Source organism: Pezoporus wallicus, unplaced genomic scaffold, assembly GCF_028554395.1.
Source record: "Pezoporus wallicus isolate ANWC-B61680 ecotype Strahan unplaced genomic scaffold, APGP_CSIRO_Pwel_v1 contig_1181, whole genome shotgun sequence".
Taxonomy (NCBI): Eukaryota; Metazoa; Chordata; class Aves; order Psittaciformes; family Psittacidae; genus Pezoporus; species Pezoporus wallicus.
In genome coordinates, this window is record NW_026641428.1 from 3108885 (window position 1) to 3135599 (window position 26715).

The 26715-nt window shown below is 35.5% G+C and overlaps 1 protein-coding gene and 1 long non-coding RNA gene across 5 annotated transcripts in view; one reads left to right on the top strand and one right to left on the bottom strand.

The window, feature by feature from the left end:
- Window positions 1-1467, bottom strand: part of LOC130607073 (sodium channel protein type 1 subunit alpha) — a 93316-nt gene extending 91849 nt beyond the window's left edge. For 2 of the 4 annotated variants that reach the window (XM_057423856.1, XM_057423857.1), the window contains exon 1: window positions 1020-1467. The gene's annotated coding sequence lies outside the window, so the exon portion shown is untranslated. The remainder of the gene's footprint in view (window positions 1-1019) is intronic. The other 2 variants (XM_057423858.1, XM_057423859.1) reach the window with 1 other exon arrangement.
- LOC130607074 (uncharacterized) overlaps window positions 1416-26715 on the top strand; it is an 81786-nt gene continuing 56486 nt past the window's right edge. The window contains exon 1 of the long non-coding RNA XR_008974155.1: window positions 1416-1548. This is a non-coding gene — a long non-coding RNA (uncharacterized LOC130607074). The remainder of the gene's footprint in view (window positions 1549-26715) is intronic.

Here is a 26715-nt window from a genome sequence, read left to right on the forward strand (position 1 = left end):
TTTCTAACTCCCATGGGGCAGAGGCTGCAGTACTACCAAAGAAAAAAGTTACTGTCCAAGGTACTGTACAGAAACAAGAGCTTCCTAATGAATCTCTGAAATCCATAAAAATAATTTCAATTTTTTTAGTGTAGTAATTATCTCTAGCAAGCAAGCTAGCCTGCTTGAAATTCCCTACATGATGCTGCAGTATCAGTGATATGCTGTTACTTTCCAGTGCCACTTCTGCTGCATTCCAGTATAATCAGACGTTCCAGCACCTGACAGTACTCAGTATGTGTAATCCTTTTAAGGACAAACCTGTTCTATGTTTTCTTATAAACTGACTCTCATCAGGGTGAAAGTATAAAAAAAAACAAAAAACTTTGAATTCTACATGGTGCATGAAAAAAAAAGCTATCCTCTAAAATAAATCTAGCCAATAGGCACTGTTCAGGCATTCTGCAGAGCAACCACCAAATGTAATTTTACCTGCAGTATTCACTTTAAAAATTTCAGAAACATATAGAGGCATGTATTTTTGCAGTACAAAGCAAATAACATATTGGATTTAGTCACCACTTCAAAACATAACAAAAAAGTGCAAAAGAATTACATACCTTTTTTTCCCCTACTTTGTTTCGTTTAATAGAAGCAGCATATCTGTAATTTGCCAGGCTAAAACAATGCAACAGCCAGGAACTGCAGTAAACCTCTCAGAGCTAATAGCTATATCCAATAATGCTTTCCCACACCACCTCCAAGCAAATGGGTTTAATTCACTGCTTAATCAGCCAAATTAACAATAATCCCCATATGGTTAGAAAATATGTTTGTTAAACGAGCCCAATTTATGATTTATTTATTTATAAAGTGTCTTAAAGCTGAGATGCCTAGAAGAACTACTACTCTTTTAATGCAATCATGCTGACAGAGCTTTTTTCACCTAGCAAATTCTCTCTGCAATTCACAGCATGGCTGACAGCTGTCTGCATAGAAAAAGAACACAGTAACCATTTAAATCATGCAAAAACATTTACCTGAGAAGATGTAGCAAAGATCAGGATCCGGCTTCCAGACCCCATGAAGCATGAAGCTGGGGGAGCAATCCACTAGCTTGCTCAGGCCAGCAGTCTCTCTCCTACACTTGACCTAGACTGCCTTACATAATGAGGAATCAGTGCTGTATCCTGTGTGGAGGAGCAAGCTGAATGTCATCACTGGCAGAAGTACGGAGAACTGGCAGCAGGCAGGCTGGTAGTTAGCATGGAGATCACGAAGTCTGCTTTCCCCGAGTGTTCTGGGAGAAAACACAAGAACAGCTCAGAAATGCTGGTGTCATTCCTCCCCTGGAACAAATGACCGGAAGGAGCGAGGGTGTTACAAACGTGAGGCAGACTGCAAGTGCTAAAGCTGCATCTGTACCTACTGTCAAGGTAACAGAGTTCCTGCCACACTGTGTCTAGAGGACTGCATAGCGACAGCTAATAAGAGAGCAACAGCAAGGCAAATGAGAATGAGAGACACAGACTGCTTCTGCATACATTTGTCTATATATTACTCATTGCGGTGAGTAGAAGAAAAGCAATGGTATAAGATAAAATACTATGATTGATACACAAAGGGAAGTGCTATTCCCTTAAATAAATCTTATTGCATGCAAGTTAGTTTCTGCAAATATAACCATTTGTTACCTGTTTTACCTGCTGCTAGAGAGGTTAAAGTGCTCGTATTGGAGAGATATTGATATTTTCATGAAAAGTATGAGTAAGAAATATTCCTGGTTGTGAATATGTTTACAGTCACTTTTGGTATTTTTTTCCTTTTTTTTTAAGATATTTGGGATCTTTCTTAGTTTATCATTGTTTGGGTCATATCAGCACTTTCACTGTGGAGGGCACAAGAAGAGAAACAAGTATTGAGGCTTAGCCAGCAGTTAGAAACCCACGCAATGTTATTGTTTACAAAAGGCAGCTTTATATTAATTAAAAGCACTGCATATTACTTGTATTCCATATTTTATTTCATGTGAATATTTGAATACTAAGAGCCTTAAATACCGATAATGCATATACAAAATATTCTTGAATTAATATTTTGAGTTATATAGTTTCTGTTTACAAAAGAAGATGAAGGTTTCACTAAGATGGGGCATCTTAAGTTTTCTAGTTATATTTGAGACTGCTTGACCAGGCATGATCAAGACTAATTGCAACTTGGCACAAATGTTCAATGTCACAGATAAATATCACTTGATAATGAATACAGTAACTGAAAGATAAAGAAACTATCATTTAATAATATTTAACATTCCATGTCCTTCTTATTTAAATTAATGGGTTTGGGGAAATGAGTGAAATAATGGGGACAATTTTCATCTCAGCTCTGAAGCTTTCCAAGTTAAAACCCTGGGCTGCATTAAATGCGAGAGTAAAGAGGAACTCAGCAACAACATTGCAGTAACATCAAAAGACAGGTCACTAATGTTACCAAAAGTTTTAGTATCAATATACAACATTGGCTGTGTTTTACAAAAGTCAGCTGAGGTACAAGGACTATTACTCTTAGTTCTGCCTTTAGAAGCGTAAACATTTGAGCTCTGACCTCAAACAGAAAAATCATGGTGAAGTTTAAAGGGATAAAATTAATCCAAATTTTATTTACAAAACTTATTTAAATGGTTATTTCTCTTCAATAAACATACAAAGGCTTTTCCAACGGATATAAAGGTTAAAAAATATTGCTTGAGTGTCACTGGTTTTTTTTTAAATATACATTTTCCTAGTTCCTTGTTGAATTATCTTCTTCTTTTTGCTTTCTTGAGAATGAAAAAAAAAAAAAAAAAAGAAAAAGGAAAAGAAAAAGAGTAAAAGAGTATCAGGATATACCAGCTGTAGATACAAAGTATAATGTGCAAAAAAAACCCACAAAAATTCAAGGGAGATATAATTTGAAAATGATAAATTGTTTTCTTAAACAATTACTGTTGTACTTTAAATCAGTAACTTTTCATCCAGATAGCACAATTTATACCACATCAGCAAATAATATTAAATCTATCTTGGTGAGTTTATTCTTTCACATACTGGTGATGACATTCAATGGGGAGTCCCTTTTAAAACTTTATATAATTTTTATGTACCAACCTCTCCTTTTGATGTTTCAAGTGTTAAATATGTACTTGCTTACAGGAAAGCTATCTAATACTGGTCCTTCATCAATCAAGAGTTAAAATTATCATAACCTGTGTTAAGCTGTGTATACAACAGTAGTATAGTTAAGGTACAAAATGTTGGGAATTCTGTCTTCACAGCAATGAAAACCGCAAAGCATCTGAACTACTCATTTAAAGCCAGCTCAGATGCCTTCATGGCAATGGCACATTAATACATTACTAGGACAATCTGTCTACAGATGACTGCATCAGGCAGAGAAACAAATAAAATTAACAAGTAAACTATCGGTGAAACAACCCAATACACAGAAATAAAGTAGAAAATACTACCTAAATGAACAGAATAACAGACTTGACTGTTAGCCTTGCAAAGGCAGCATAGGGTTTGCCTGATGTTACAGTTTAGACAAACAGGTTTGATAGAGATGATTCCATCTTTGGGCAAAATAATGAACTAAATATTCCTTCAAAGCTTTTCCAGCCTTCTTTTCTCCGATATTCCCAATAAACTGTTTTTCCATGGGCAGAATAATGACTGTCAAATTATATACTTTTGTGGTGATGATAAGTAAATACAAAGTAATAATTTGTAAACATCATGTAACTGTCATTCAGAATATGCGTGCAAGCCATAGTTTTTGCCTGGAGTGTAAAAACTGTTTATTTCTACCAGGAATCAGCCAGCATATTCATCCATTGATTTAGAGTAGTTCTTACAAGCGTTTTGCTCTAGATGAACTTGGTCTGATCTGCTGGCAAGTCAAAACTATCAATACAAAATGATGCAGAAACTGCTGACATCTAGGACTCTTAGTCAAAGACTGTTTCTGGGCCAGCTGCACTGATAATGTGAGCAGTAGAGTCTGTGGTAAGAAAATAAGTCAAATCTATATCACTCTCAACTACCAGATTAGTTAGTCTGATGCTCCTGTAGTAGTATTCACTCTGACAAATTAAAGACAGTAAATGCAGTTTTTTAAAAAATCTTTTAAAACCTGTATTCTTTTGCAAATGACTGTAGAACAAAACTGCTAATTGGAGAAGAAGAATGGACTAAGTCTACCCCTCACATAAGGATGGAGATGAAAATATGAATGTTTGAGATTTCATATTTTGCGAGGAGTATAAAACAATTGAGTCTCTTTTGTTACACTAGTCTTATGAAGATAATGCACCCCTAGGATGTTTTACAGGAGCCTAAGTCTGTGAAACAAGTTCTGGGATTTTTCTTTTCTGGAAAATTTGGCAGTAGAAGCTAACAAAGCTTATCACTAAATTGTCCTTACTGGCTGAGTTTATGTCCACAAGGTTCTTTCTATTCCTTGCTGAAATGAAGGAAGCAGTATCTCACAGACAGTACTCCTGCCAACAACCTTGAGTAAACAGGACAATTTTTTTTTAGACACCTTGCTCTTAAGAGGCCTTGCACATAAATAAATCATTACTTGAGGTTTGCTCATTCTAAGATAGATTCCATTTGGAATCTGGTAAAACATTAAAATGCTCCAGTATCACTGACTGCAGAGACATCTACAATATCTTGAGATTAAGGTTTTTGTTTCTTTCCATCCTTCTCTGACCTTGCTTTCTTTTCTCAAAATATTTTTTACCTTGTGTTCCTGAACAACTTTCACAAGTTATTCATGCTGAAATGTGTGAACAGTTGCTCAAAGTCTTAAAAAAACAAAACCCAGTACCAACCAGAACCCACTATTTAGACCTGATATCATATACTCTGATAACTGGGAGGTTAAGACTGTAACATACAAGTCCTTTACCAAAGTCTCTCTGGAGACTTAGGCCATTTCTATGTATATTCTTGTCATGGCTTAAACCCAGCCAGACAGCTTGTTCACTCACTGCCCCCATTCTTGCCCTCCCCCTACTCCTGGAAGGACAGAGAGGAGAATCAAAAGAATGCAACTGCCATGGGTTGAGATAAGAACAGTTTAGTAACTAAGGTATAACACAAATCACTACCAAGCACTAACTGATACCTTGTCCAACCCTGCAGTCTACCAGCCCTTCTGGGTCACTCTCAGTCACATCCTGGGCATGACGTGCTGTGGTATGGAATACCTCTTTGGTCAGTTTGGGTCAGGTGTCCTGTCTCTGCTTCCTCCTGGCTTCCCTCCTCCCTGGCAGAGCATGAGGCTCACAAAGTCCTTGGCCTGACCAAAACATCAGTGTTATCAGCTCTGTTCCCAGGCCAAAAGTCAAAACACAGCACTGCACCAGCTACCAAGAAGGAGAAAAATGACTGCTACTGCTGAACCCAGGACAGTTCTTTTTCTGTTAGCAAAACCAATAAAGGCATACCTCATATCTCCTGTTTTGAAATGCATAGCAAAAGATTTGATTTGATCCTTTGAGTTTTATCTAACAGCTTGAGACCTACATTTACTTTACATGTATTTTTTATTATTTGATCCAGCCATAACACAATGAAGATCACTGGAGATGAGTCAAAGTTAAGACTTTTCTTCTTTAGTTGACTAGACTTCCTAGACTGTCTGACTGACGGCAATATTCAAATAGCAGAAGTACAACTCTAAATGTTATTTTACCCTTAGATCATTTCCTTCTAAATGATCAAGTATTCCAGCAATGATAGGTGAACACTGAAGTCTCAAATTCAGCCTGAACTCCTCAGATGGGTATTACTAATTCTATAATTTTGTGCACATGAAATTTCTGTTATTTGTTATACATTATCCTAGAAAATAACTGAAAAATAAATAGTTATTTTATGATTATTAAAACAAAATAATCATAAAAACTTTCTACAATTAAAGTATGAACATTGAGTAGGTCAAGGTTACAGTAAACTCAGTATTAATGGACTGTTGTTCTTTGACTTCTCTTTGACATACTCTCCTCTTCAATGAAACTAGCTACAATAGCCTTTTTAATTCTTTTCATAGATTTTTGGTAAGATTTATAGGGCTGACTATTATACCTCTGAGAGTGCCTATAAATTGATTTCCCAAGCCACTATTTTTGTACTTATCTCATAAAAAAACCCATCTGCTGTTTTGCATATTAATACTGAAAGAGGATGGCAAAAATAGGAGAAAAAAAGTTAAAATTAAAAGGCAGATAATTAAACATTCAATAAGTGTCTATTTATTTTGAGTAAATGAATGATCTTTATCAACTGAAAATAATCAGTACTGGCATGATTTTTTATAGAATTTTCTGGTGTTAATTATTGCAGGATGTTGAATTTAGATTTAAATTTTTTTAGTATTTCCCTAAATTATTTCTTATGAGCTGAAAAGCAAGAAACAATACACAGTTTTGGAGACTAACTTGTTTAAATTATAAAACATCCATGAAAACATTTCTAGAGCTTGTAGCAGTATGAGGTACTTATGCCTAAGAACAATGTCAGGCAAAACAGATTTATGGTTCAGCATAAATGTACCATTAGCACTAAAAGCAGTCGAGTGCCTTTATTTCTTTTTCTTTTTTTTTCCCCAAAACCACTCCTAAATAGCCCACAGAATGCATCATTTGTGATATTGATTCAACACAGACACAGTACTGCCTAACACAACATCCTGAAAGACTTACTGCAATTAGCAAGTTTACAAGCTTGGTCATCCCCTCTCTAGCAACACATGAAGATACAGTTGGCACTGACTGTTAGCTAAAAGGTGTAAATTCATCACTTCAATTTCATTCTGAATCTAGGTAGCTTATTTTTTCTGTCTTCAGTTGACATGGGACTTGAACCTGTCAGGCAAACTGTGTTTGGCTTTCATTAGGTTTTACTCTCTTTACAATTCTTTGAAATGTCTATACTTATAGAAAAAAAAAAGTAAATCAGGAGTTTTGGGATTTGTTTGTCTGTTTGTTTAGAAAAGTGATACTTCCTGTATTCTGTTTTGCCAGAAATTTTGAAAACATGCTTAATGACTACAGGGTACCAAAGGTGTAGGTGACCTGTTAAATGCTTTCAAAAGATCTATTTGGTTCATATCAAAGAAAATTTTCCAGCTCCTGGATTCTGTTCCTCTTATTTCCACCATTTAAATGCTCCAGGAAATGACACAGCTTCTCTTTGGCCTCTTGCTTTTCTTCCCAAGAGGTTCCTACTCACTTGGGCATAACTTGCAATAGAAGACCTCACAATGGCCTAAAAAAGAAGCTAGTGTCTCTGGCAACTTTTCAAGTCTCTAGCATCCGAAGCTGTTTTCCACAGAGGACTTACTGAGCAGTAATCAAAGCTTTTCAGGCTATGTATTCCACATCCAAACTTTAGACAATCTAGCACACTGCAAGCAAAGGCAAAAGACTGTACCATCTCATATACTGTCTGGAGAGTTAAATGAGAATGATGCACAGGTGTCTAGGTCAGAATATGTCAAATATACCAACCCAAAATGAATATGTCAATATACCAACCCAAAGATACAGACTAGTGAAAAGGATAAGTCTTTCAGGTCAGTACATTTGACCTAAATATGGAACCTGCGTTCAGTGCTGAGAGCAACAGAGGTACAACATGCTGAATCTTCCAAATCTTCATAAAATGAGGACAGTTCCTTGCAAAGCAGGAGGATTCAGTTACATTCTGCAGCTTCCAGGTTCTAAGGTTCTCCAGCCCTTGGCTGACTGGTATGCAGTGTATTATCCATTCATATAGAAAGATATATTCTTGACAACACTTTTATATACTTAGGTTAGCATAAACATTTCTCTTACAGTTTAAGTGCTCCCATGTCTAATGTTGAGCTTAGAAGCACTTCAGATTAACACTATCTAAAGAAAATTCATTAACTCGTAGAATGCCTTTTCAAAATAATGTTTGTTCACCCGTTAAAATAATTATTTGGCCACCATTAATTGATCTTTCATTTAAATAAACTCTCAATTAAAAACAATTATCACAATAATTGTATATTCAGCAGTAGTATTTTGAAGCTTATAGGACAAAGAGACATAAAACTCTGCTATTTTTAAAGAGATATAATTTTTTTAATTTTTTTTTTCCTTATTTTGCTCATTTGCAGCTGTCTTTTCCATTCCCTTATGTGCGAAAGTAAACTGAATGTCCTTGTAAGCTACTGTGGCTTGTTGTCAGGCAAAGTAAACAAAAATTAACCATAAACTGACCAAAGCAGTGCATAAAATGCTTTTTCTTTTAAAGATACTAGCTCTTTATGTTAATCTCTTTTGGACTGATTCCACAGTATAAAACAATGAGATCTCGTAAAAATCTATTGCAGAAGTTCCCCTGTCCTCAACCACTCCTTGTGGGTCATTCTTCCAGATTCAGCTATAGCTATACTCAAATCATTAAGTTGTAAGAGGTCAATGAGGGGAAATACTTTTCTCTTCCTGCTTTTTAACAGGTCATCATAGATGAATCCAGCAAATTCTATTCTTTATGTCAATTTAATGAAGCAAAATTCTTTACTTCAGCATAGTTACTTCTTCAAGAGTTTTTCATTTTTATTAGAAGTTGTGGCAATGTGACCTTGAGAAAGACATGTCTCTACTCTTCAGTCTTTAATCACTTACAGTGCATTATGTGGATAGCTATCACAGACCTGTTAGAGACCATCTTCTGCCTAGAACCAGTAGCTTAATTTATAGCAACTTTGACTCATTTCCTTGCAAAATGCATATTTTGGTCTCCTTGTGTCTAAAGAAGGACTTCCAAAGGAAATTAAGCAATGCAAATCTATCTGTTCTCTTTCCTAAGAACAGCTGGCTGAAGCCACCTAAAAGCTCCAGGTCTAAATAAAAGCGTCTGCAAAAGAGATGGAGCTCTATCTCACAAGACATATGAGGATTCCTGTGGTACTCAAATAGAAGCATATTTCTGCCTATAACCACAGCTCTATGGTCCCAAATCTTCCTCCAGGATTTGTATTTTGATTCACTGGCTTCCTGGAAACTGGGTTTTCCACTAAACTTTCCATATGCCCTTCTTCAGCACTAAAAAAAGCAGGATAAAGCCATTTTTTATTTTTCCCTTTTTAACACAGGACTTTCGTGAGGACACTAATTATATAACTGCTGCACCTCTAACCTTAAGCCTTAACAGGGTTACTCTGATATTGGTTGTAGGGCTATGTTGATATTTTCCTTCTACATCTCTGAGTCTGCTGAAGTATTTATGTCAGTCTAGAACTGGAACAGTGCATTACAATCTGCCATTTCTGGGAGCTAATATTCAGCATTTTCAATAGTAATATAGAAATGAATGCTAATCCCTGGTGACTTTAGTCAGTTGCAGCCACTTTCACATGGCAAAGTGATTTTAACAAAAAAAAAGTAGGAAAATATAAACAACATTGCTTCATAGAACTTTGGGCCTTAGGGGCTAGAATGCTTAATCTGAGCTTCATTCCACTAGATTTCATTTAGTTACTTCTCTAATGAAACCACATGAACAATTTAAATGTTATTTGCTCGGAATCTGAATTAAAGGCCAAGACTAGTTCTATATCCACTGCTTTTGTATTAGATGTTCCAACATGTATATACAATAACTATTTTACTCATATTTTACTCATATAGTTACTCAAGGTGAACCTATCAACTGCTGGAGGTTAGGTTATGTTATTCCATTGTCAGGCATGCTGGGGACTCCCACTGTAGTATCTTCTCCAGCAATTGTGTGCTTCTTAATTTTCTCTTTAGCAAGTTCATAAGCTGAGTTCTTTGAGTTAGTTTAAATCTCAGAACACTTCTGTGGCTCTGCCACAGTCTGTTAGTAGAACTTAAAATTTTTCTTGACCAAAAGACAGTACATCCCAGCTCACAACATGCTCATGCCCCTGCTTCTGCTCACTGCTCCCCATTCCAGTCATCAAAGAATCACAACACCCTTCTGAAGTCCTAATTGTACCTCGCATTTGACACTATTTAAATATAGAGTTTTCAACTCAGTGTCCTGGGTTCAGCAGTAGCAGTCATGTTTCTCCTCCTTGGTAGCTGGTGCAGTGCAGTGTTTTGACTTTCGGCTCGGGAACAGAGCTGATAGAGATGTTTTGGTTTGGCCAAGGACTTTGTGAGCCTCATGCTCTGCCAGGGAGGAGGGGAAGCTGGGAGGAAGCAGAGACAGGACACCTGACCCAAACTGACCAAAGAGCTATTCCATACCACAGCACGTCATGCCCAGGATGTAACTGGGAGTTAGCCGGAAGGGCTGGGAGACTGCAGGGTTGGAGGAGGTATCGGTCGGAGCTTGGTCGGGCTTGGGGGGCGAGTTATCGGTCAGCTGGTGCTGAGGTGTTGTATTCTGTTCCCTTGTTATTTCCTTTATCATTATTATCATTGGTGGTAGCAGTAGTGATTTGTGTTATACCTTAGTTACTAAACTGTTCTTATCTCAACCCGTGGGAGTTGCATTCTTTTGATTCTCCTCTCCGTCCCTCCGAGAGCAGGGGGAGGGCAAGAAAGGGGGGGAAGTGAGCGAACGAATTACCTGACTGGGTTTAAACCACGACACTCAGATATTTAAACAAGATTTCCCAGCTTGCCCTGACCTATAACCTTGTTAATCTTATTCTCTTTTTCATGTCATATGCAGACCTTACTACCAAATACCTTGCAGTATGTTTGCATAACTGACAAAAATACTAATTACACCAAATAACTTATTCATAGAGGGTCCTTCCTAGAAATAACACCACTCACTTATATCTCCTCATTAGGATTATCTTAAAATCTATTATCCCAGGTTGTAGCCCACCTAATATAGTCTCTATTACTTCCAAATAAATTGTTTAATAAATGCATGATATTTAGTGCCTTAAAAAAAACCACCCAACTATCCTTCTACATTTGCCTTTTTTACATAGATCTATGATTTTTTCTTTTTTTAAAGAAGAATAATTTTACACCATTTATCTTTGTGTTGATTACTGTAATAATCACTTTAACCTCTAGCTTTTTTGTTCCTCAAGTCCAAATATCTTCACTGTATTACTTGGAAATAACATCCATGTAAATAATCAATAGTTCTTCAAAATGTCATTATTTCTAGTGTTTATAAATTTGGAATAAGATTGGCAGTCCTCCAGTGTTCTGAATGTCACATTTTCTGCTGTTAGCTTTGCTAACAATAAGGAACATTACTATTCATCAAGCCTTCACTGATTAATCTCACTTATTTCATTTTTTTTATATACAGGAATAAAATGGAGTCCATGCCATATCAACAGACAGCATTCAGAATACCAAAGATAAAGTTATGTACTGTTTCTCTCCTTTTCTCCTCATTCATGCTAACGATGCGTTGCTTGTCTTTCTTCTGCTATTCCAGTAATATGAAATCTACCCACAACAGCCACACAAAGTACTGTTGGTGCTGTGAATACTGAGCAAGTATTCACGTTTACCTTTGGATCACATTAAAAAGTCTCATAAAATACTCTGAGGTTCTCAAATTTTTTAAACATAATTTGAGCACATATTTTTACATGGTGCTTTATAGAGATAGGTAAGCTTTTTGGGGGACATGTCACTGCCTGTGCTCACTACATCTGACCTCATTAGGAATGGTATAACAAGTGAAATGTGGCAGATTCTTAAGATGACAATAGTACAAAAGCGTTTTCTATAATTTTAGCAATCTTTTAAATGAGATTTGAAGTGGAATGTAAGGAGAGGCAGCAGGCTTGTGCAAGAAGAGACATGAGTCTTAACAATGTGGAGTTGAAAGATTCTCTACTATCCCAGATGTATTTGTGTTGCTATTTTGTTTCAGTTTCAAATTTTTAAAATTTTCATGAGAAAAGTTTTTAACAGAAGAGTTTTTTTCTGATCGGTCTAACTTTGGAAAAAAATACATGAAAGTATTGCTCTGGATGTATTACAAATGCTTGAAAACGAAATGTTTTGGGCATTACCACCATAAGCAGCTGATGGTGAAATTTGGTTTTTTGTGCATCCCACGAGCTGCAGAAGAGCAGCAAGGTTTGTTGTTTGTTTTTGTTTAATTTCCTCAAGTCAACACACAATTGGGGGGTGCCACAAAAATGTCCCAAAACACATTGTACAACTACTTAGAGCAGTTTAAATGGTGGTCTTCTTTCCTAGATGGCATTACATTACAAAGGACAGTTCATCTGACAATTTAGAATATATCAGTAATATTAACCTTGATTTTGCCTATCTGCCTTGCTCTGCATACTTTGTGTTCAACAGAAGCCTGAAGTCTTAGAATCACCACTTTTTTTTTGTGAAGAATAACAACTAGATTACATTAAACCTATGGAACATTTCTAAGATTCCTTCACCATGCTCCCAAGAATAGCTTCTATTTCCAAATAGGGAAATTCTTTGCAGTCTATCCGACATTAATATGTAACTATTAGAGAAAGAGGATTCACACAACCTCTGGATGAATGGTGAATAATAGACAACTTGATGCAGGATATTATGGCACCGAGAATTCATTGGTTATATAGGCTGGGATATCTTGCCTGCAGAGACAAGGAGCTCTGCATAGTTATTGTGTGCCAAGAGCTATTGATCTTCATTTTTTATTGAACAGAAACTGGAGGGAACTGAAATAATTATAGACATATGATAATATCCCAAAGGATCTTAAACATTTAATAATAACAAAAAAATAAATGCCAAAGATGGTTTAGCTAATTTTCAACAAAAAATGTGCAGAACAAATTACTAAATTTGTGAAAGAAAAGAAAAAAAAATTTTTATAAAGATAATGAAACCTTTAGTCTGGTTAAACTGGTTAAGTCTGGTTAAAACTACCAGGCCTGCTGAAACACCAGTGGGGAAAAATTATTGTATTTCCCCAACTTATTATTATTTTTTTTAACATGATAAATACTTGTGTAAAACAGGATATAGAATACAGTATAAAATTTTTAACATTTAACCTTAGATTTGGATTGGTTTTGGTAATTTAACTGAGTTTATTATTAAAAAACACCCTTGCATAAAAATAAGTATGACTTTTTCTCTGTGGGCATGGCTCAGTTTTCATCTGCATTTTGCTATTGAACCACTAACTGCTTCTTGAGGTATTCCTAGTGTGCACCTGTCTGAAGCTGCCTACTGTTACTGCTGCATTTCTGGATTGTATTTGCAGGCCGATGTCTGAGGCCATTACAAGCATTTTTTTTATTATTACTATTGGTTTTGTTTTTCCTACAATTTGGCAGAAAACAACACAATGATTTTCAGTAGTGAAAGTGACTGAAATTTGCTTACTTTCCTGCATTAACAATTTTTTTAACCAGTATAGCCTGGTACTTATTACATTTGCAGTAGACATTTCAAACTGAGGATATTATCAAATTATTCCTCTTTTATAATGCATTATCAAATAATAAGATTTTGCAAACCTTTTTTCTTTTTTTTTCTTTTTTCCCCATATGACTGGTACTCATATCTAGATAAGTATTTTTTTATCAGTCTATGCTTACATGTTACAGTTCAGGACTAAAAGCCTGATTTCCATGCAGATACTGAAATACAGGAATACAAGAACTGAGGAAGCATTTCTACGACCTTACCTCTTGGTGTGTCCTTGCCTGTACACAAATGACTAAAACCTCTCTAAGCCATACCCAGATAACACAACAGAGCAGATACACTGGGAATGGAAACTTTTGATCATGAGGATTAAGAATTGGTAAGAAACACAGAAAATTTTTGCAGCTGCAATAAAGGAATATGTGTGTACTTCTGCATAAGAAGTCTCTAGAGGAAAGGATATAGGCATGCTGTGTTATTTACCATAATAAATTTTAAACTTTCATATGTGCCTGGTATTTACATTTCTATTTTCAAGAAGATTGAAGCATTATATATTTCAGTAACAAATATTCCAGAAAATCAAAGCAAAGGCAGTTTCAGAAACTCTTAGCCTACTGTTATGAAAAATCTCAGTCAGCAAATATAAAGTAATTTGGTTTATGGACCACAATGTCCAGAGTTGTTTTATTTAAGCATTTTGATGTATAAACATCAGTGGAATTAAAAAAAAACAAAAAAAGCACCAAACCAAACATATTCGTGTGTTGGAATGAAGCCGAGGCCTAATTTTACAAATTGCAACCTTCTGAAGAATTCAAAACACTGTTTTTGTTTTTTATCCTGTACTCTGTAGATGTTTATTGCCTTTCAGTGCTCTGTCTAAATGGTTATAACTAAAGTGAGATTCTTTCACCTCACTTTCCATTTATGGTGCTTAGATGGTATCCAGAATGCTTAATTTTAAAATTGACTACAAATTCAAGAGCTTCAAACATGAAGAATACTTTCAATTATCTATGTTTCCATCATTACATTGAAATTGTCTTCAGTATTCAGTAGCTAAGATAATTTTGCTTGAATTTGCTGATAAGTGTCTGAAACATTGATCCTAGACTTCTTATTTGCTTCTGTGGCCTATTCTAATGCACTTTCAGAGTTCAACTGCTTTTTTTTTCTTCAGTTGATCACCTCCCATTAGCCACATTTTGAAAGAAGTTATATCAGCTTGGTATTTCTCCTGTACTAACCTTGAAAACAAATATGAATTTGTCAAGATTCTTTTGGACCACACTTATTGCAAAGGATATGTTTATATTTGTGATGCTTTTAGATTATTTAGAGTAGTTTATTGATACAGAGACTTGAACATCTCCCTGTAAAAGGGTCTGAATATTACAGAAAGAGCTGTAATGTCATGAGGAGTATCTGGCACCCTGAACTGAAACATGAAATCATAGTGAGCTGAGTGGTCATGTTTTAATTTTTCTGAATTGTGCTCACCCAGTTCTTGCTGATAGTGGCATCTGTAAGTCTTCCATTTGGGAATTTGATGACTGAACATTGACTAACCAGCTCTGATTTAAGAGAAGAAATAAGGTACCAACAGGGAGTGGCTGGTTGGCTAAAACTTATCATCTCAAGATGCTCTAAGTTCCTATATACTAAATAGGAGGAAGCTGAGCAGCTCCAAACACCTACCACCCCTCTTGGAAGACAGTCCCCCTTTTTTGCAGCCAGCATTCACAGTCCTGACAAGCTCTAGGGACTGGTTAACTGGGTCAACTTTAGTGGGACTCTGTAGATAGGCAAGCCAGGAGCCTTCTGACTCATGTGTTCTGACCTCAACAAACCTCCAATTAGGAGCCCCTAGACTTCCAATCCTCCCACCCCCTTTTTTTCTTATTACAATCTGGTGTCCAATTAAAACAATTGACTCATTCATAGACCAGCCTACTACAATTAAAACATAGGGCATCCAGAAACTATTGCAGAGATGCTTTGTGTTTGTCATGATTGTAACACATTTATTTTTTGTATCTCTACTTTTTCATCAATATTTATATTTCTATGTTTTTCTACATGCTTCAGGTCACTCACTCCCTCTTGCCTGTTTTTCCTTCCATTTTATCCTTTTTTTTTCTTTAGCTACAAAATTCCCCGTCATCCACCCACATCTTAACATTTAGCATTTTGTTACTAGTTATAAAGCCTTTGAAAAACTGGTGACTATGCTTGGGATTCTGGAACGAATGGGATGGAGCAAGTATAACTGTGGACATAAAATCTTCATGTACTAATTCTTACCTGAGATGAAAACACATACAGATATAATTACGCACATTCTATTTATAGTAGGCAGGATAGTGTATATATTTTCTTTTTTAAAAAGAATGCCACCATTGCTTAACCTCTTAATTCTCTTTCCCCATAACCCCACGAAAACCATAAAGCTTTCTTACGTATAGAGAAGAGAATACAGACTAGTCAGAGGCCCTTCCCAGTAATAATTATTATGCCTCTCCTGTTATTCACTATGCATCAACTCTGGCCTGTTTTCCCATCCAGAGATTCTTTCTGCTCTTGAGGAGATTAACATGAAATTTGATAGCTTTCAAAAATGGCTTGAAACCTCAAATAGGAAATAAGAGCAGTTGGGACCAATTGTTCAGAACAGAAAAATCTGTCACGCTGCACACAGCCAAGTATGCTCTGACAGTTCTTTCACTCTGAACTCAGTAATGTCAAAGTCAGTAAAGAAATGTTATGTAACCTGCCTTAAAGCCCATATTATCTAGTTTCAGAGAAGTTGAACAGAACACAAAGAAAACTGTATTTGTTGCATAGGAAAAGAAAGAGTTGGTTCTGACAATCTTCTAAAGTAAGCTCCTCCAGGCAGGGACTGTATCTTTGTACCTTTTAAAATATCAAGTGTGCTGCAAGCACTTAACAATTAATAATGAATAGTAAGTAAATGCAAGGCTTGTGAAAGGTGCCAGACTTACATCTCTAGAGAATTCTCCTGTCTATTTATATAAAGAACAGGCAAAGCAGCAATGCAGGCTTGTTTACACTGTCCCAAAAATCACTAATGCATTTCACATAGGCTGCTGAATGACCATCAAATGGTAACTGCACACAGTCAGTAAAATCTTACAAGATATTTAGACTGCTGGCTTCACATTCTAAATCTAGAACTGGGGGTTGTATCTCTTTATCAATCACCAGAATGAAGTAGAATCCTTTATTTTTAGTTGGAATGACAATAATCCAGTAAATAAAAGTTTTGTTCAGTACACAAGAAATATTACAAGTAGGATTAAAGAAACTGCTATTTGCCAGATGTCTGTTTATATGCCATAATAAATGAGTTAAAAGTAACCTTTTTGCATTTTAGCCCTACAATTTTAATTTTAAATATTTAGCATGTCTTGTTATTTTCTAAAATGCTGAGGAACATAGGCATAATATAACTGGCAGTTGGTAAAATTCTTACGTAATATCTAATCATCCTCTTTGAATTTCCCTATCAAAATGCCAGCATGAAAAGCTTTTTAAAGAAAACATGAACAAAGTAGAATACTTCATTCAGTGTTGTACTTACCAGTAATTCTTCAGATGGCAGAGTCAGAAAACAGCAGTACCTTCATCATGCTGTGCAGAATTAAGAAAAAAATTACAAAAAAATTGGAAAACGTCTGCCTGTCTCTGCATCATTCCACAGAACAACAGATTCATCTTCACATTAGTTGCTTCACAATTAGCAAAGCAGCAGCAAATTAGGATTATCTCTGTTACTGCCATCAAAATCAAAACACTGACTTTCTCATTAACCAAAGAATAGAAAAAATAGGAGTAGCAGGGTAGCATTCTGTAAAGGTAACCATCTGTTTTTAAATTGAACCTAGCACAGGACTCGTGTTGAGGCAGAGTAAATAATATCAGTGTGACTGAAATCAGCTCCTGCAGACCTACTCCCACATCTCTGTACTCCGAGTGTAATGGGTACGGTCACAGAATGGCACAAGTATGTTTAGGTCTATCTATGTCACCAAAGGTTGAAGGTACTTGACTTGTCCAGACACTGGCTTTTAGGAAAAGATCCTGCACTGCTTGCTACTCCCACACCCCATAGCTGTCACTTATAAAGAACAAACCCTTTTTTGTACTACAGAAATCTTTGACTCAGACTCTCTGAATCCTGTATTCCTCCCTACCTATATGGCAGGTAGAAATGAACTCCTCTGCAGTTGATTTCTATGTTGGTTTTTAATTGTCAATAAAATAAAGTTCGAAGTATTGTCTGTCTGCTTTGTTGCTGATAACTTCACACTTTGCTGAATAATCATGTAGCAACCACAGTAATAAATGACTTCACCACTACACCAGCCATTAGCCTGCAAATTTTTTGTACCATTCTTAGCTATTTCTCAAGTTACCTTACACCTGCATTTAATTTGATGATACTTTTAACCAGTCCTCTAATTTTGCCCTGAAAAAAAAGCCACAAAAAAAAAACCAACAAAAAACCAAAACCCCAAACCAAACCACCAAAACCAAACAAAAAACCAAAACCAACTAAAAATAAACAAAAACCCAAAACAAAACAAACAAACATAAAAAATCCCAAACAACAAACCCACATCAGAATGCAGCTAATAGGCACGCCTACCATTCACCTTGAAATAACAAATTCAAAGGCACTGTTCTGTTTTTGTTGTGCTGCCCTTTACACCCAAAAAATATTGTGACAGTGGATATTAGTTTCTTTTTTTTTAATATTGAAGTTCATTATTTGATCAGTTTACATTCCACACTTGGAACAAAACCCAGAAAAGCTGAAGAGTTGTTACCAACCTCTGTTTCTACACATGTAGTTAATACTACAACCAGGTATCTTTATTATTTGTTACAATAACATAGACACTTTCCTGAATCTCTATAGTAAAGAAGACGTCATTTTAGCCAGTTCATACCTCTGTGCTTCATAGTGTTAACTGATGCTCATAAGCCCCTAAGGAACCAAGAGTTTATTGCATTCCTCAGTTTTCTCTTAAAATGCATCAGCAAAATCAGGGGATTTTGAAGAGCACAAACTGCAAAAGGGTGCTGTCCTAGAAACACCTGCAAACTGCTGCAGAGCCTGCTGGCTGCCTGCTTCAGAAAATTAACCCCCTGCTCAGCAAGCATACTGCAGAATTAATCCAGTCTCTCTCCAGTTTATCCCTCAAAATTTTGGGTTATTTACTGAGCCTGGCATCCAAGTGAGTTATTTTCCCACTTTCTTAGCACTTGTGCAAAGACAGGTAGGTTCTAATTTTAAAGTCTTCAATCTAATTTTTTGTCATACTCAGGAATTGTGTCAGAGAGCCCAAAGATGAGGGATGATTCTTCTATTCATTTGTAAGGGAGTACTGCTTTGGCTAAATGCTTTAAAGCTAAGACAATATATTTTGTTCTTTTATTAGTTTAAGTAGTATATGTAATTACTACATATAGGTATGAATTAGGTTAATCAATTATTTTCCAATGCATGGCTGAAATATTCATATTGAAAACAACGGTTATTTAAAGAAGGTAATTTATGCATGCTCTTTACCAAAAGGTTCATTGTTGCCAAAAGCTGAATTTCTTAAGTTTAATGATTGATAAGGATTTCGAGGGAGGGAGGGAGAACCTCTCACTGTTACTCACAAATGTGAGATAACTCTATCAAGTTGACTTAAAAAAGAAAATAAAATAATCACCATCTGTGAATCCTTCATTCAGCTCTAGGTACAATCTGCTTCCTGATGGCATAACTCAGGTTGGTAGGCTGAGGCAGACAAAAGTGATAAAACACCATTAGAGGTGGAGTAGCAAGATGTTAAAAGGAAAACCACCTCATGGGGCAGTACATCTTAGTATTATTATCTGTCCTGATAAGCAAACAGAAAACCCAAAACCAACACAAACCAAAAAAATTCAAACAACCAAAACCTGCAAAATGATAAACATGTACACAGCCTATTTTATAAAAAAAGTCATGGAGACATTTTGCTTCAGAAAATGTTCATTAGAATTCAAAGATTTATCTTTCATTGAATAAAAAGTCCTTAAAATATCTCTACTGATCTCTGGAAAATAAGGCTATGGCAAAGATAGTTATGCATGATGCACTTCTGAGTTATGCAAATCCTAAAGAGGAAATAATATTAATCCCCAGATTCTATGTATTCTTCACTAGTAATTTCTTATGCATGCTCAAAATCCAGACAGAAACCCAACCTACCAATTTTATTTTTACATGAGTCTAAAAACTTACAGATTTTCATGGAGTAAATAATACAGAAAAATACAAACAAAAGATGAAAGTCAACTTGAAAGTAAATTCACTGAATGGATGATATCTTATCCCCAACCCTAGATTTTATGCAACTGCCCCATGCCACAGCTGTCTATGGCAGTTGCTCCAAGACATTTTGTAGCTGAGCCATGATGATGGGTTCTCCTCCTACCTCATTATGTCACTGTCTCTACCTTGACCCACCCACCCTGCTGCCATCTCACTGTCCTCCTGCCAAGGTACACTTTCATATAAGACAAAAAGAGAGTTGTATATACTACCACTGAGTAATAGATGAAATTTCTCTGCTTGGAAATGGAGCAAAGTCCTCTTCCAAAATGGAAGAAGCCTGTGTTTGCTTCCTCTACTCCTAAGTCCCTCTAAACATTCATTGTTAAAACTCATTGTTTTCAGAAACTAGAAAAAACAGATTGAGCACATCTTAAAAGGTGACACTATTTATTGACTGCACTGTAGTCATCTTTTTGCCAATTTGTTTTGTGGCAAAATTGGGTTAGGAGAGGTGTCTCAAAAAAGCTCTAAAAAGGACCCAAGTTTAAATATCATCACTTTGAAGTTAGTGAAATTGACCAGCTACACATCTTTTATTTCTTATAAGGACAGATGAAATGGGTGGATCAGTAGCTGCACATGCAGTAGTCTACTTTGGAGGCGACAAATACGGAGATTACTGCGAGTAAGATGCTGAAAGAATAAGGAAGTAGTTTTCTGGCTAGAAAGAACATTGAAGAAAATAATTCCTGTACTGAAAGTAAAATGATTGAAAGACACAATTAAGAAATTTTGCATCACACATTTGAGGCTATAAAAGTAGCTGCAACAGAAGGCATGGAAAATCAAGATATGCAAGCAAAAGATACCCCTGCATTTTTTAATTATTGTGATTAAACTTAGAGAACCAAATTAGAGTTATGAGAGAACATAATCTATACTGCTGATACAGGTTACAACAACGCAGTACCAGACAGTGATGTTCTTTAAATAATTTAAAATTGAAATATTAGGTGACTACTGACAGTTTTTCATTTCTCAGCTTGAAAGATGTGTTGTCTGGCTTTTTTTTGTTTTGGGTGGGTCTCTTTGGGTTTGTTTGGTTGGTTTGGTTTGTTAATGAGCTTTAGTTTATAACTTAGAAATTATGGTAAAAACAGTTCAGAAAAAATATAACAATACACCATGTTATTTGATATTTAATCTACAAGCCATCAAGCATTTGCATACAGACAAAGATAGCATGGGTGTGGATTTTGAGTAGTGTGCAGCAGTCATGCTCCTGGGAATCGCAGGATCATGACAGGATGGTAAAGCAGGTTAACTAGTAATACCTATCTTCCAGCCTCTGCTGAAGCATTGGACTCAGTTGGAGCTGCTGTTTCACATCTTGGCAAAACCCTTCTTTAAGAGGCACTTTCTGGAGCCCATTGAATTTCTCCTAGTGGATTTTAACTGGCAACTGGGTACCGTTTTAAATAGAAGAGACTAAAATAAATTAATTGTATAATACAATTTTCAAACCAAATAGCACTGAGAATTTTCATTAATATTATCTTGTTGATACGAAACATTTTTACTTTGGCAAAATGAATTAATTTCACAAGGTGAAGTCAAATGGAGATCAAAATTGAATTTTCATCCATATAACAAAAATGGAGATACCAGTTTTAGCTAACAAATTTCTTTTTTTTAAGAACAGACCATACCAAGGGTATAGAGTATTGTAATGTGAACATACACAGATTTGGGTTTGACCTATATTGCTATTTTGGCAGAGGATACCACGGAGGTTGAATTCTGATTTTTAATTCTCATAATATAGATGCTATATTTATATTGTAATTTTAATTCTAGGAGGTAAGAAAACCATCAAGGCTTTGGCTTCAGGGACCACCAAGAGATATTCAAAGCCATAGTTTCACAAAAACCAGAATTAGCACAAAAGGTCATTGCTTGCTGCTGTCCATCTCCTTTCTGTCTACCACAAGCATTTTTATAGTTATGAATAAAATAGGAAGTTTATCTAGGTTAAAGAGAAACTTTTTCTGTTCTCACTGAGTTTTTAGTTCTTCAATCTAGTCTGTTGTAGGGCAACATAATGGTTGTGCTAACCTAGGGGAAAAGGAAGGGCAGAGCTTCCTTTTTCACTTACATTGGCACCTTATGTCAGTTAAATATGTTTGTGAAACTACGGCCTAATTTAGACCTTCTACTTGACAATTAGTCAAGATGGGACACTTTCAGAGATGTCAGCTGTCAGAAATGCTACTGAAACAAAGAAAAACCCAGTGAGTCATCAGCACCAGATCTTACTCACCAAAGAGTTCTTACAAATTTTAAGGAGGGAAAGAGGAAGCCAAGGATACATAAAATATACGCACTTAAATGAGATGATGATTGTATGATTGCCAACTTTATAAAAGTTATGGTTGTCAATATTACTCATACTGTTTTCATACTGCATCAAGAGATTCAATATTAATGCATTACATTTCAAGGAAGGAAACTGAAATACTGGAAAATCTTTTGATATAAGTTATGTAAAATAAAAGAAAAAATTTGTGTTGATAATATGCAAAGAATGACATTTTTTCCTAAATCACTCGACTTCAGGAATTTGGCAAGATTTGCCCCTAACTTCTCTGTGTTCTATTCACTGTCAAGCAGCTATGTTAGTAAGTGTCTTACGCAAATCCTGGACATTAAATGTGCCTAACAAATTATTTTCAAAAACACTTTGACAAAGATTCCTCAAGGCCTTTCACACTTGCATTGTGAAGAAACTGCTAAACTGGCAATATATCCTAGCAGATTTTTCAGCCACTTATAGTATTCTTCACTTACATTAAAATATAAGTGTCCCCTTGGTTTTAATCCTTTTAGAAAGGGAACAGCTCTGGAGTTTCTAAAAGTCACAGGGCACAGTGCTGACAAAACCAATGAGCTGACCTAACTCCTCTCCTAACTGAGAACAACTAAGATTAGGAAAGGGTAGTGATATGGAGTGCTAAGTGAAATACTCTGCACTACCTGTAATAGTATTAATAAATCATGATGTGTCGATGTAATTGACAGTAATAGATCTAGATTATTTTGGACAAATTTGCTGTAATGCCTTGATAAACTGATCAGATGCAGCCACAAACTCTTGAGCACACATTTTAAACACACAAAGCAAGCTGTGCAATTGCTCAGTAACCCCTTATCCTAAAGAAGAACTTCAATGAAATCAAGCTGAAACACTTTCACATTTTCAGGGGACTCATGATTTTATTACATCATTTTTCTTAATGCTAAATTAAACAGTGCACTGCCTATAATACTACTCATAAACCAGTTCAGCTATTTCAGTCTTTTGCAGCCTGGAACAGAAGTTACTGCTCAGCTTCATTCTGTTCTTTTCCTTTGTGTTTATCCCTACTTTGCCTACCTCCTCTCATCCACAAGTGAGTTTGCCAACTCAAGACTTATAAACTGTTGTGCTTTCCCAAACAGACATATTGAAGGATTAAGATGGTGTGCTGCTGTTTTTGGTGTGCTGAAAGACAGATTTTTCAACCTGCTCAGTAACTGCCGTGACTTACCCAGTATGTCTGCAATGTATAGGCCAGGAAGAATGAGATAGCAATAGATTGGTCACCCAGGGAATCAGCTAAATCTTAGATTAGTTTAGTAATCATTTGGTAGCATTTTGGCATTAAAGGTGCCTCAAGGTTTCTCACCACTGGAATGGCCAGCAGCTGCTATGTTCAAGAAAGGTTTTCCAGTCCAGTATCTCAGATTCGAAATTTAAATTAGGCTCTTCCAGATTTTACTTTTTTGTTGGTTTTGGTGTTTGTTTTTTTTTTTTTTTGGGGGGGGAGATTTTTTTTGTTGTTTTGCTTTTTAAAATATACTTTGCTCTGTATAGATTAGTAAGATTTTTGTAACTATGAGAAAACTTTTAAAGTACTTGAGAGGTCTGCAGCTGAGATTGTCCTGACATTCCACCATACTCTTGAAACTGTTACAAAATGTAGCCAAACCTAAAGAAACTACCACAAGGTTATGAACAAACCAGATAGGTTGCAAAATTCCCTACCACTTTCATCAGATGGGACATGTTATAAAAGGATTGAATTAACCTATCTTAAAAAAAAAACAAACATATAAAAGCAGGAATTAAGGTGGTTATCAGTTTCTAAGTATGAACTATTATGTGCTTCCACTTACAGTTAATGGGAAATTGTGAGGTAGCAGATTTGTCAGGTTTCAAAGATTTTTTAAATCACTTCTAGAGTGCCTTCTATCCCCATGAGTGACAGCTGAGTTTTACATGGAACACAACTACTTATAAAACCTAAAAAACTTCCCTTGCTCTAATTAATTTTACTGAATAACAATGTGTTATTTCTTCTCCAACATTTATTCTAATTGCTGCTGAAGACTTTTTGATAATGAGGTTACCTACCACCATTTGCTACTGCTACTGCTGATCCAGTTACTCTTCAGCTCCACTGTTTGAACCATCTGCTGCAATAAATTGATTTCTGGTCTTCCTGCTTGAAAGGCATGCTTTTCTCTTCCACACTGGCAACAGAGCAGGAAGAAGGAAAGGAGATGGAGACAGCATTATACTCTACTAGAGGTGACTTAAAGTCAGAAGAAAAAAGAACCTATGTCTAGAGAAACATGAGCAGGCTCTTAGATGTGGCACTTAAAGTAGAGGTGTTGACCCCGTCATATCAAATTAATTTTGAAACTAGTTTGTGTTTTGTTTGGGTTTTTTGTTTTTTTTTTTTTCCAACTGTTACACATGCATTTCAAAAATTCAGTAACTCTACCTTTGGAGAGGAGTAGTATCAGAATTGAGAAAGATAAGAGAACTTACTTGAAGTAATTTAGTCCAGTTTTTGTTTCAGTTGCAGTTGGCCTTCTAATATGTCTTTTAGCTGATCTTGATATCCTAAATACAAAACTTGGGGACTAAGAATTTGGGTATCTGAATGGGATTTGAGACAGAGAATGCTATGGTACACCAACTCACACTTTCTCCAAAAGCAGACTACTCTTTGAGTATTTGAACAAAAAGTACTACACCTTGTTTGAATTCCAAAGGGACATGCATTTCGGATGCGTTTCACCTACACAAACAGAAACTTAGAGCAGAAGTCTATGAGGAAATTCATACTGACAATGACACATTTCAGGTTAAATTCTTACACAAAACTTTGATGACTGCTTTTGGGTTTTGTTTGGGGATGTTAAAATACTTGAAAACATTTCCTTCACTAGTTTTGATCATTACACCACCTATGCACATTGGCTGCCCCTGCCTTTATAGATAAACAGTTCCATACAGTATGAATTTCTGAATTATCTTTCAAACTTTGTTATATGAGTAGACCTGAGCCTCATGAGAAGCTTTAATATTCACTGTGTTCAATCATCTCCATTTTTCCTGGGCTTTCATCAAGTGGTTGTCCTCTGAAAAATTCTACTACTTTTAGATAAAGGAGAAAAATTAGAAGTCAACAGATTGTATTTTAACATTTTTCCAGTTTTTACTTTATTTTTCTTTTTAGCAAAGGAATTTTTTGCATGTTCTTTTACAGATTTGTTATGAAATCAGGCCCTCAAAAAAATGTCAATATAGTTGCTATTTTTGAGCTCCCTCATTACTCAAAACTTAGACCTGGCTTCCCAGGCTTCAGGGGAGTCTTTTTTAAATATTCTAATATTTACCATTTATATGAAAACACTGTCAACAACAAAAGATAAAAGTCAGGAAACCAGGCAAGACAGTAGAACTAAGGTTTTTGTATAATACAGTATGTAATTAATGTGATGACAACACACAAATTGTCTTAGTCTTGATCATCACAGACAGCACAGTGTCAAAATCAGCTGGTTTTGTAAGGTGACATGCTTTAATATTAAAGAAACATTATAAAACCAAATATTAGCGAAATTAGAATAACATCTAAAAGTAATAAGCACCTTTTTTCCAGTGTCGCATGTAATTCTAGTCCCCCAAAAATTACAGGAACAGATTTTGGTAAGAGCCATTGGTAAAAAAAATAAATAATTAAATAGCTAAAAAATATTACTTTTGAAAGAGTCCTAATCATTGGTTGTTAAAACAATAACAGTGACAACTGCAGATATTAGAAAAAGCACAGTACACATTCTGTACACCTCAACTGTATATTTTACTAAAAGGTAGTTTTACAATACTGCCTTGGAAAGAGAATTGACAATAAATCAAGAAAGTACACTGAAATCAACCTGTTAGAGATGCTATATTTTACACATCAAACCTATGCATTTTTATGATTTATAATCCTGCATAAATCCACATTTTATATACAAAACCAGGAAGTCTTAATACAAGAGAAGCATTAAAGTGGGGTTTTTTTGCTTTACAGTAATATTGGTAAACTAAAACCAGTAAATTCTCTCAATATTTTGCAGTTGTCAGTGATTTGCTTTTTTCTTAAATTCCTATTAGTTAATCAGTGAATAGGCATAGTATTATTGTTAATTAATCTGGGTTATCATGTCAATGACATGGCAGTCTAACCTTGGTAGTCCAGGTGTATGCTAATTTATTCTTGACTAATTGCCAATGGACTTGATAATAGTTAGAAGCATTTATTTACTTTCTTTTCCTACAGAAAGATCCACTAAATATTATTAATGCTTCCCTATTTCACTAAACTTACAAAATATCCAATAGTTGGCCTTTACAGTATGCCAGCTATTGCCTTCCACCAATTCCAACTATTAATGGAAAAAGCAACATACTGGTATTCTATAAATATTAATCATGACCCATAACATTAAACAAATTATAGTGACTTAGATTTAACCTTAGGTGTAGAAAAAAGTGCTTCAAAAAGGTTTCCAAGATTAACTTTTTGCCATTAATGAGACATACATACTCAATATTCAACCCTGAAATCCCAAGTCCATTCCTCTGAACGCATGGCTT